The sequence below is a fragment of the Galeopterus variegatus genome, unplaced genomic scaffold, assembly GCF_000696425.1.
Source record: "Galeopterus variegatus unplaced genomic scaffold, G_variegatus-3.0.2 Scaffold711, whole genome shotgun sequence".
NCBI classification, from domain to species: domain Eukaryota; kingdom Metazoa; phylum Chordata; class Mammalia; order Dermoptera; family Cynocephalidae; genus Galeopterus; species Galeopterus variegatus.
This window is the reverse complement of record NW_007726822.1, coordinates 717,677-727,121: the sequence shown is the minus strand read 5'-3', so window position 1 is coordinate 727,121 and position 9,445 is coordinate 717,677. Positions and strand designations below refer to the sequence as shown.

Sequence of the window (9,445 nt, the reverse complement as noted above, 5' to 3'; positions counted from 1 at the left end):
GGTTTCCCCCATTCAGTTTGATGTTAGCGGTGGGTTTGTCATAGGTGGTCTTTTTTTTTTTTTTAAAGATGACCAGTAAAGGGGATCTTAACCCTTGACTTGGTGTTGTCTGCACCACGCTCTCTGAAGTGAGCAGACCAGCCATCCCTATATAAGGATCCCGAACACGTGGCCTTGGTGTTATCAGCGCCACACTCTCCCAAGCGAGCCACGAGCCAGCCCTGTCATATGTGGTCTTTACTGTACATACCTTCAATACCTAGTTTGTTAAGAGTTTTTAATCATGAAGGAATGTTGAAATTTGTCAAATGCTTTTTCTGCCTCAGTTAAAATGATCATATGGTTTCTGTCTTTCTGTTAATGTGGAGTATCACATTTATTAATTTGCATATCTTTTTTTTTTTTTTTGTCTTTTTCGTGACTGGTAAGGGGATGGCAACCCTGGTGTGATGTCGCCTGCACTGCGCTCAGCCAGTGAGCGCATTGGCCATTCCTATATAGGATCCGAACCCATGGCGGGAGCATCGCTACGCTCCCAGCACCGCACTCTCCTGAGCGTGCCACGGGGCCGGCCCTTAATTTGTATATCTTAATCCATCCTTGCATCCCTAGGATAAATCCCACTTGATCATAGTGAATGATCTTATTAATGTGCTGTTGGATTTGGTTTGCTGGTTTTCTTTTTCCCCCCTTTGTCAGCTGGCTGGTACAGGTATCAAACCCTAGAGCTTGGCGTTATCAGCACCATGCACTAACCAACTGCACCAGCTGGCCAGCCCCATGGTTTGCTGGTATCTTATTGAGAATTTTTGCATCTATGCTTATCAGATATATTGGCCTGTAACTTTCTTTTTGTTGTTGTGTGTCTTAGTCCAGTTTTGGAATCAGAGTAGTGCTGGTCTCATAAAATGAATTGGGAAGTATTCCCTTCTCCTCAATGTTTTGAAATAATCTGAAGAGAATTAGTGTTAATTCTTCTTTAAATGTTTGGCAGAATTCATCAGTGAAGCCATCAGGTCCAGGGTTTTTCTTTAATAGAAGACTTTGTATTACTGATTTAATCTTCTAACTTGTTAATGGTCTGTTCAGATTTTCTATTTCATCATAATTTAGTCTTGGTAAATTGTATTTGTTCAAGAATTTATTTCTTCTATGTTATCAAATTTGTTAGCATGTAGTTGTTTATAACAGTCTCTTATGAACCTTTGTTTTTCTGTGGTATCAGTTATAATGTCTCCTTTCTTATTTCCGATTTTATTTATTTGAGTCTTTTCTCTTTTTGTCTTTATTGGTCAAGGTAAAGGTTTGTCAATTTTGTTCATCTTTTCAAAAAACCAACTCTTCATTTCACCAATCTTTTTGTTGTTGTTGTTGTTAATTTCTATTTCATTTATTTCTGCTCTGAGCTTTATTATTTCTTTTCTTCTGCCAATTTTGTGTTTAGTTTATTGTGGTTTTTCTAGTTCCATTAGGTGCATTGTTAGACTGTTTATTAGAAATCTTTCTTCTTCTTCTTTTTTTTTTTTTATAAAAGATGACCAGTAAGGGGATCTTAACCCTTGACTTGGTGTTGAGATTCTTAATATGATCTTTATCTTTTAAAAATTTGGGTAGGGCCGGCCCGGTGGCACACTGCTACAGTGCACCGCTTGAGAGCGCGGCGGCGCTCCCGCCGAGGGTTCGGATCCCACATACAGACCGGTTCCCGCTCACTGGCTGAGCGAGGTGTGGGCGCGACACCGAGGGTTGCGATCCCGTTGCCGGTCCCGGTCCGGTACGGGCGCGACACTGAGGGTTGCGATCCGTTGCCGGTCACGAAAAAAGACAAAAAGGAAAAAAAATAAAAAAATAAAAATTTGGGTAGACTTATATTGTGGCCTAAAATATGATCTATCCTGGAGAACGTTCCATGTGAGGTTGAGAAGAATGTGTGTTTTGCAGCTCTTAGATGTAATCTTCTGTAAATGTCTGTAAGGTTCATCTGAATTGCAAACTACTACTATTGAATTGCAAACTCATTCTCCCTTTAGTTCTAATAATGTTTGCTTTATATATCTGGGTGCTTCAGTTTTGGGTGTGTATATATTAACAATTAACAATTCTTATATCCTCTTGTTGAATTGACCCTTTTTTATTTTTTTTTAATTTTTTTATTTTTTTTTTCCTTTTTGTCTTTTTTCGTGACCGGCAACGGATCGCAACCCTCAGTGTCGCGCCCGTACCGGACCGGGACCGGCAACGGGATCACAACCCTCGGTGTTGCACCCACAACCTCGCTCAGCCAGTGAGCGGCCGGTCTGTATGTGGGATCCGAACCCTCGGCAGGAGCGCCGCCGCACTCACAAGCGGCGCACTGTAGCAGTGTGCCACCGGGCCGGCCCTGAATTGACCCTTTTATCATCATGTAATGACTTTGTTTCTTTTTACAGCTTTTAATTTAAATTCTATTTTATCTCATATAAGTATGGCTATTCCTGCTCACTTTTGGTTTTTGTTTGCATGGAATATCTTTTTTTCTTTTTAAATTTATTTATTAATATATATATATTTACATTCTAAGATGCTGTTGTGGAGCAGATGGGGATGGGGGAGAATAAAAGGGAAGGGAAATAAGGTGGGAAGAGGAGGAAGGGGGAGCATGGGCTAGGTCTATGGAACCCCCCTCATTTGCATGGAATATCTTTTTCCAGCCCTTCTCTTTCAGTGAGTCTCTTGCAGGCAGCCTATCTTTGGTTCTTGGTTTTTTTTTAATCCATTAAGCCACTCTATCTATTTCAATTGGACAGTTTAATCCATTTGCATTTAAGGCTATTACTGTAAGCACTTATTTCTACTATTTTGTTAATTATTTTTTGGTTGTTTTGTAAATCCTTAGTTCCTCTCTTTTTCTCTTATTATTTACCACTGTCAATTGATGATTCTCATTAGTGCTCAGCTTTGTCTGCTTTCTCTTTCTGATTTGTGTATCTGCTGTAATTTTATTTTTGTGTTTACCTTGGGGCTAACATAAAGAGTCTTCTAGTTATAATAACCTATTTTAAGCCCATAGCAATTTAACTTTGGTTGCATGTAAATACTGTAGAATTCCTGTATTAGCTTGTTTCAGTTGCTTCTAATAGAATACCTGAAACCAGTAATGTACAAAGAAACAATATTTATTGCTTACAATTTTGGAGGCTGGGGAGTTCAAAGTCCATGGAACACATCGGTGATGTTGGTGGGTGATGACTCTTCCCAGCAGGTTATCACATGGTGAGAATGGCAGAAGCAAGACCAAGTGACGCCCTCACTCACTGTCCTTATAAAGCCAACAGAACCACACCCATGGCCACCATTAAACATCAATGGATTAATCCATTCATAGGGCACGGTCCTCACAAACTAATCACCTCTCGAAGACCCCACCTTTCAATTACCATAATAGGTTGTCCTACCCTCTTAACACTGTCCCAGTGGGGATTAAGTTTCTAGTACATGGGACTTTGGGGAGCACAATTCAATCCATAGCACTTCGCCCTACACACAAATTTTATTTTTGTTGCGTTAATTTACATTTGTATCTATTGTGTGTTCCTTTTTGTTTGTTTGTTTGTTTCTTTTCTTTGGCAGCTGGCCAGTGAGGGGACACCCTTGACCTTGGTATTACAATACCATGTGCTGAACATTGCCAGCCCACCTGGAGTCCCAGGGAGCTGAGATGTGAAGGTGGAACTCTCCACCCATTTGTTTAAATATTTTACCTCCCACCTGAAGACTGTCTCAGAAAATTCTTGTCCAAGCTGTGGTCACATGTGTCCCATGAGTGGTAAACTTACAAATGTGGCCACTGGAGAATCCCAAGCTGTACTTCCTTCCTCACTGCCACAGCCAGCCAGCCACCTTCATCCTCCTCCACCTCCTCCTCCGCCTCCTCCTCCACCACCACCTGCACCTTTGCTGCTCAGAAAATCAGATCCCACTAAAGCACTTCAGGCTGGACCATTAAAAAAGGATGGACCCATGCAGATAACAGTTAAAGATCTACTGACCGTGAAATTAAAGAAAACACAGAGTTTTGATGAGAGGAGGAAGCTTGTATCATCACCAAAGGCACGGAATCCACTGGTTACTGTCTCTGACCTGCAGCGTGTTACCCTGAAGCCTAACTCCAAAGAGTTATCAAATCGAATTGCAAATGTCTTAATTAATCCTGGTAAAAGCCAAATAGATCTGCGGAAACTGCTTAGAAAAGTTGATGTAAAGAGGAGCCCAGGTGGAACCCCTCTTACCAATAAAGAAAATACAGAAACAGGAAGTGGACTGACCCGAGTAATGACCCGGGCCTTGCGGAGAAAGTTTCAGCTGGCTCATCCTAGAAGCCCAACTCAAACTCTGCCACTTTCCACAAGCAGTTTTGAAGAACAGAACTGATGCCAACTCTGCCTGACTCCATATGATGATTCATAAAATATACAGATAAAATTACCCCCCCCCCAAATTTTAACGTAGTAGGGTATGTATAAATATACTAATATAATTCCATTTAAAGAATTAGAATATGTATGGAGACCACACATACTGTAATATAAAGTGGATATTTGGATATTTTCTAGTTTGCATGATCAATGAGAGAACCGGATGAGAAAATGCAACCTCCAAATTTATGTTTATTCTGGATTATCCAATTGAGGTTGGAGAGATTCAAATTTAACTAGATAACTCTAGTTTGTATTGTATAGGCACAGTTAAGACATTAAGGAAGTAGCCTGGTTTCTGTTCATCCTGGGACTTCTTGGGTATTTGAAAAGTATTTCAGCTTGTAAGGCTCAAACATTAATTGCTACAAACTTGATCGATTAAAATGATGCTCTAGATCTTAAAAAAACAAACAAAAAAACAGTACCATGTGCTAACCAACTGAGCTAACTAGCCAGCCCTATTGTATGTTCCTTAGCCAATAATTGTAGATGTTGTTGTTTTATGGACATTTGACTTTAAATCTTCATGTGAGAGGATTAAAGAATTTACATAGCACCATTACCTCACTGAGATGTTCTGAGTTTGAATTATGAATTTACCTCTACAGGTAAGTGTATTTGTCCATTTGTGTTGCTTATAACAAAATACTTGGGGGCCAGCCCGGTGGCGCGGTGCTGCAGTGCGCCGCTTGGGAGCGTGGAGGCGCTCCCTCCGAGGGTTCGGATCCCACATGCAGACCGGTTCCCGCTCACTGGCTGAGCGAGGTGCGGGTGCGGCACTGAGGGTTGCGGTCCCGTTGCTGGTCCCGGCCCGGTGCGGGCGCGACGCTGAGGGTTGCGATCCATTGCCGGACACGAAAAAAGACAAAAAAAAAGGAAAAAAAAAAAATAACAAAATACTTGGAACTGCATAATTTAAAAAGAAAATAAAATTTATTGCTTACAATTTTGGAGGCTGGGAGGTCCATGATCCAGGTAACACATCTGGTGGTAGTGACTGTGACCCAAAGGTCTCACATTGCAAGATGGTGGAAGCAGAGAGAAACTAACCTCTCATGTGTTCTTCCTTTTAAAGCCCTCAGAACCACACACCTGGCCACCATTATTAATCCATTCACTACAACATGGTCCTACAATCTAACCACCTCTTCAAGGCTGGTCACCAGTGGAGACCAAAGAAAAGAAGAGGATGTCTCTCTCCACAAAGCCCACTCCAGAGTGATAGAAGACACATCTTCCCTGTGATAATAGTGGGGGACCTGAACACACCTCTCTTAGAACTGGACAGATCATCTAGGCAACAAATCAACAAAGTAACCATTACTCTTTCAGATTGAGAGAAGAAATCTAGGGTTATCAGAGGTGAGAGAGTGGAGGGAGAGATAGAGATTGAATAAGGGGCAGAAAGAATAAGTACAATTTGTAATAATATATATGCTAAAATATTGATTTGATCAACATGTCAACATTGAACCCCCAAAATATGTATAATCAATTATGATTCAGTAAAAATAAATAAATAAATAAATAAAGCCCTCAGAACCACACACCTGATGGCCATTGTTAATCCATTCACTACTGCACGGTCCTACAATCCAATCACCTCTTCAAGGTTCCACCTTTCAATTACCATAACAGGATTTCCCACCCTCTTAACAGTCACAGTGGGGATTAAGTTTTGGGGGGACAACCCAAGGCAGTGAGTTTTGTATTTTTTCATATTTTCATGATAGTCATTATCATCTTTTCATTTCCAGTTGTAGCACTCCCTTAAGCATTTCTTGTAAGGGTGGTCTAGAAGTGATAAATTATTTCAGCTTTTGCTTGTCTGGGAAAGTCTTTATTTCTCCCTTGTTTCTGAGGGACAGCTTTGCTGGATGAAGTATTCTCATCTGACAATTTTTTTCTATGAGGACTTTGAATATGTCACTCCATCACTCCATTTTCTCACGGCCTGCAAAGTTTCTGTTGAGAAATTTGCTGATAGTCTTTTTAAATTTTTTAAATCCCTAAATAAAGATGACTGGTAGGGGGATCTTAATTCTTGACTTGGTGCTGTCAGCACCACGCTCTCCCAATTGAGCCAACCAGCCATCTCTATATAGGGATCTAAACCTGTGACCTTAGTGTTATCAGCACCACACTCTCCCAAGTGAGCCATGGGCCAGCCTGAGAAATTTGCTGATAGTCTAATGGGATTCCCTTATATGTGATGATGCTTTTCTCTAGAATTCTTTCTTCGTGTTTGATTTTTTATTTTATTTTTTTATGACTGGCTGGTACAGGAATCCAAACTCTTGACCTTGGTGTGGTAACACTGCACTCTAACCAACTGAGCTAACTGGCCAGCCCTGTCTTTGACTTTTGACAGTTGATTATGATGTGCCTAAGAGAGGATGTTTTGGGGTTGAGTCTAATTGGGGACCTTTGAGCTTCTTAAATCTGAATGTCCATATCTCTCCCAATATTTAAGACATTTTCAGCTATTATTCCATTAAATAAGATTTCTTTGCCTTTCGCTATCTCTTCTCCCTCTGGAACACCTATTATTCAAACATTTGTTTTCTAAATGGTGTCCCAAAAGTCTCAAAGACTTTCTTCATTCTTTTTCTTTCTTATTTCTTTTTTGTTCCCTCTGAGCAATTTCAAAAGAACTATCTTTACATTCAGAAATTCTCTCTTCTGGGCCAGCCCATGGCTCACATGAAAGAGCGTGGTGTTGACAACACCAAGTCAAGGGTTAAGATCCCCTTACCTGTCATCTTTAAAAAAAAAAAAGAAAGAAAGAAATTCTCTCTTTTACTTGATCTACTTTGTTGTTGAAGTGCTCAACCATATTTTTTTATTTCATTAATTGAATTCTTCAGCTCCAAGATTTCTTTTTTTTAATCTTTTTTTTTTTTTTTTGGCATCTGGCTGGTATGGGAATCTGACCCTGTGACCTGGTGTTGTGAGACTCCATTTTATTTCATTTTTTTCTTTTAGTGAGTTCATCATGTTTGTTTAAGTTCATGAGAATGCATTCTGACCAACTGAGCTAACCAGCCAGACTATCAAGATTTCTGTTTGGGTTTTTGTTTTTTTTATATCTATCTCTTTGTTAAATTTCTCAATCAGATGATGACTTGTACTCCTGACTACACTGAATTTTTTGTCTGTAGCCTCTTCCTTAAGATTGTTATTTGAAATTCCTTTACAGGAATTTCATAACTGTCCTTTTCTTTCCTTTGGGGGTTTCATGTTTCTTTGCTTTTTCATGTTTCTTGTGTCCCTATGTTGATATTTGTGCACCTATTGGAGTAGTTGCTTTTCCCACCTTTATGGGGAAGATTACGTAAAATTAATTTTTCCTGTATGTGGGTCCTGGACTGTCTGTTGGATATGTTGCATTGGCTTTGGTTTTGGGTGAACTCAGTAATGTAATATCTATGCAGTTTCTTTAGTTGTAATCCTCTTCAGTGATGTATGCAAATGCCTCAGTGGCCTAGATTGTAGGAGTGTGTGCCAACAGTAGCTCTGTTTTGCCATGTCAAAGTCTCTAGGCTGGTTGTTGGGCCAACTGTGTGCGCACAGAGGGTCAACCAACTGTTTGGTGGTCTCTCTGAGGTGCAGAGTTGCTGTCTGACTGGCTATCGGGCCAGGCATGGACACACAAATCTAAGGTTGTATCTCCTACGTGTTGGGACACTGCTTAACAAGCTTTTGGGCTGGATACAAGTGTGCCTGGGTGCCAGGTGGAGGGTCAAATTGTTCTGTGAAGGCCTGTCAGAGGAGTAGATGCCACTGCTGGGCCAGGAGCTGGTGAGCCTGGACACAACAGGGCCAGGTGGCTCTATGGAGGCCAGCCAGAAGAGATAGAGACCCTGCCCAATCTGCACCCAACCAGGAAGCAGGTGTCCACAAGTGCAGCAGTGGCCTGGCAACTCTGTGGAGAGCTGCTAGATCAGGTGTCTAGCCTGGAGCAGGCCTGCAAGGGTACAGAAGGGTGCAGAAGCTTCATAGAAGCCTACCAGGTGGAGGCACCACCACTGCCCAATCTACTGTTAGGTAAGGGGCAGGTGTACACCACTGCAGTGGAACGTGGCAGCTCTGTGGAGGGCTGCTGGGTCAGCTGTTAGCCTGAATGAAGCCTGCAAGGATGCAGCTAGGCCCAGCAGCCCTGCAGAGGCTCACCCCAGAGAGGCAAAACTGCTGCCTGATTGCGGTTGGTCAGGAACAGGTGTACACTAGTGCACCAGGGCTCAGTAGCTCTGTAGTGGGCCCAGGTGGATGCAGAACTACTGCTGAACTGGCTGTCAGCTGGGCACAGGCACCTGTGGGCTCAACAGGCCAGTGTGGTGTGCAGGGCAGGAACATGTGAATGTGGTGGACCACTGTTTATAGGTAGCTTTTCTTTTTTTTTTTTTTTTTTTCCTTTTTGTCTTTTTTACTGACCGGTAACGGGATCGCAACCCTCGGTGTCGCGTCCGCACCGGGGACCAGCAACAGGATCGCAACCCTCGGTGTTGCGCCCGCACCGTGCTCAGCCAGTGAGCAGGAACCGGTCTCCACATGGGATCTGAACCCTCGGCGGGAGCGCCACCGCGCCCCCAAGTGGCGCACTCTCCAGTGCGCCACCGGGCCGGCGCCTATTGGTAGCTTTCTTGCTGAACAGGTCTGCCTGCTCACCTGGGGGAGAGGGGGTGCTGAGTGGGTTCAGATGCCAGGGTCTCAGTCTTTGTGTCTTCCCTAGGCACTAGACAGCCAGCATCATGGTCCTGCTGGGACCTGTGTGAACATGGTAGAACGAAGGGATGGAGGGAGTTGGGTTACCCAGCCCCGTGGGCAGGATGCACACTAGGCACAGGTTTGGTTTCAACATGGTGCCGTGCCAGAGCTGCTTAGGTCAGGAGGCTGGGGTTGCTCTTCCTGGGCTTCTACTGTGAGGCTGTGCAGCTGCACAAACTCCTAGCTGCTCTCCAAAGTGGGTTTGGGGCACAAGAGGATGG

At 42.7% G+C, this 9,445-nt stretch overlaps 1 pseudogene; it reads left to right on the top strand.

Annotated features, from left to right (window-relative positions):
- The first annotated feature begins 3,602 nt into the window (after positions 1–3,602).
- Positions 3,603–4,410, top strand: LOC103589654 (annotated as a pseudogene).
- The last annotated feature ends 5,035 nt before the right edge of the window (positions 4,411–9,445 follow it).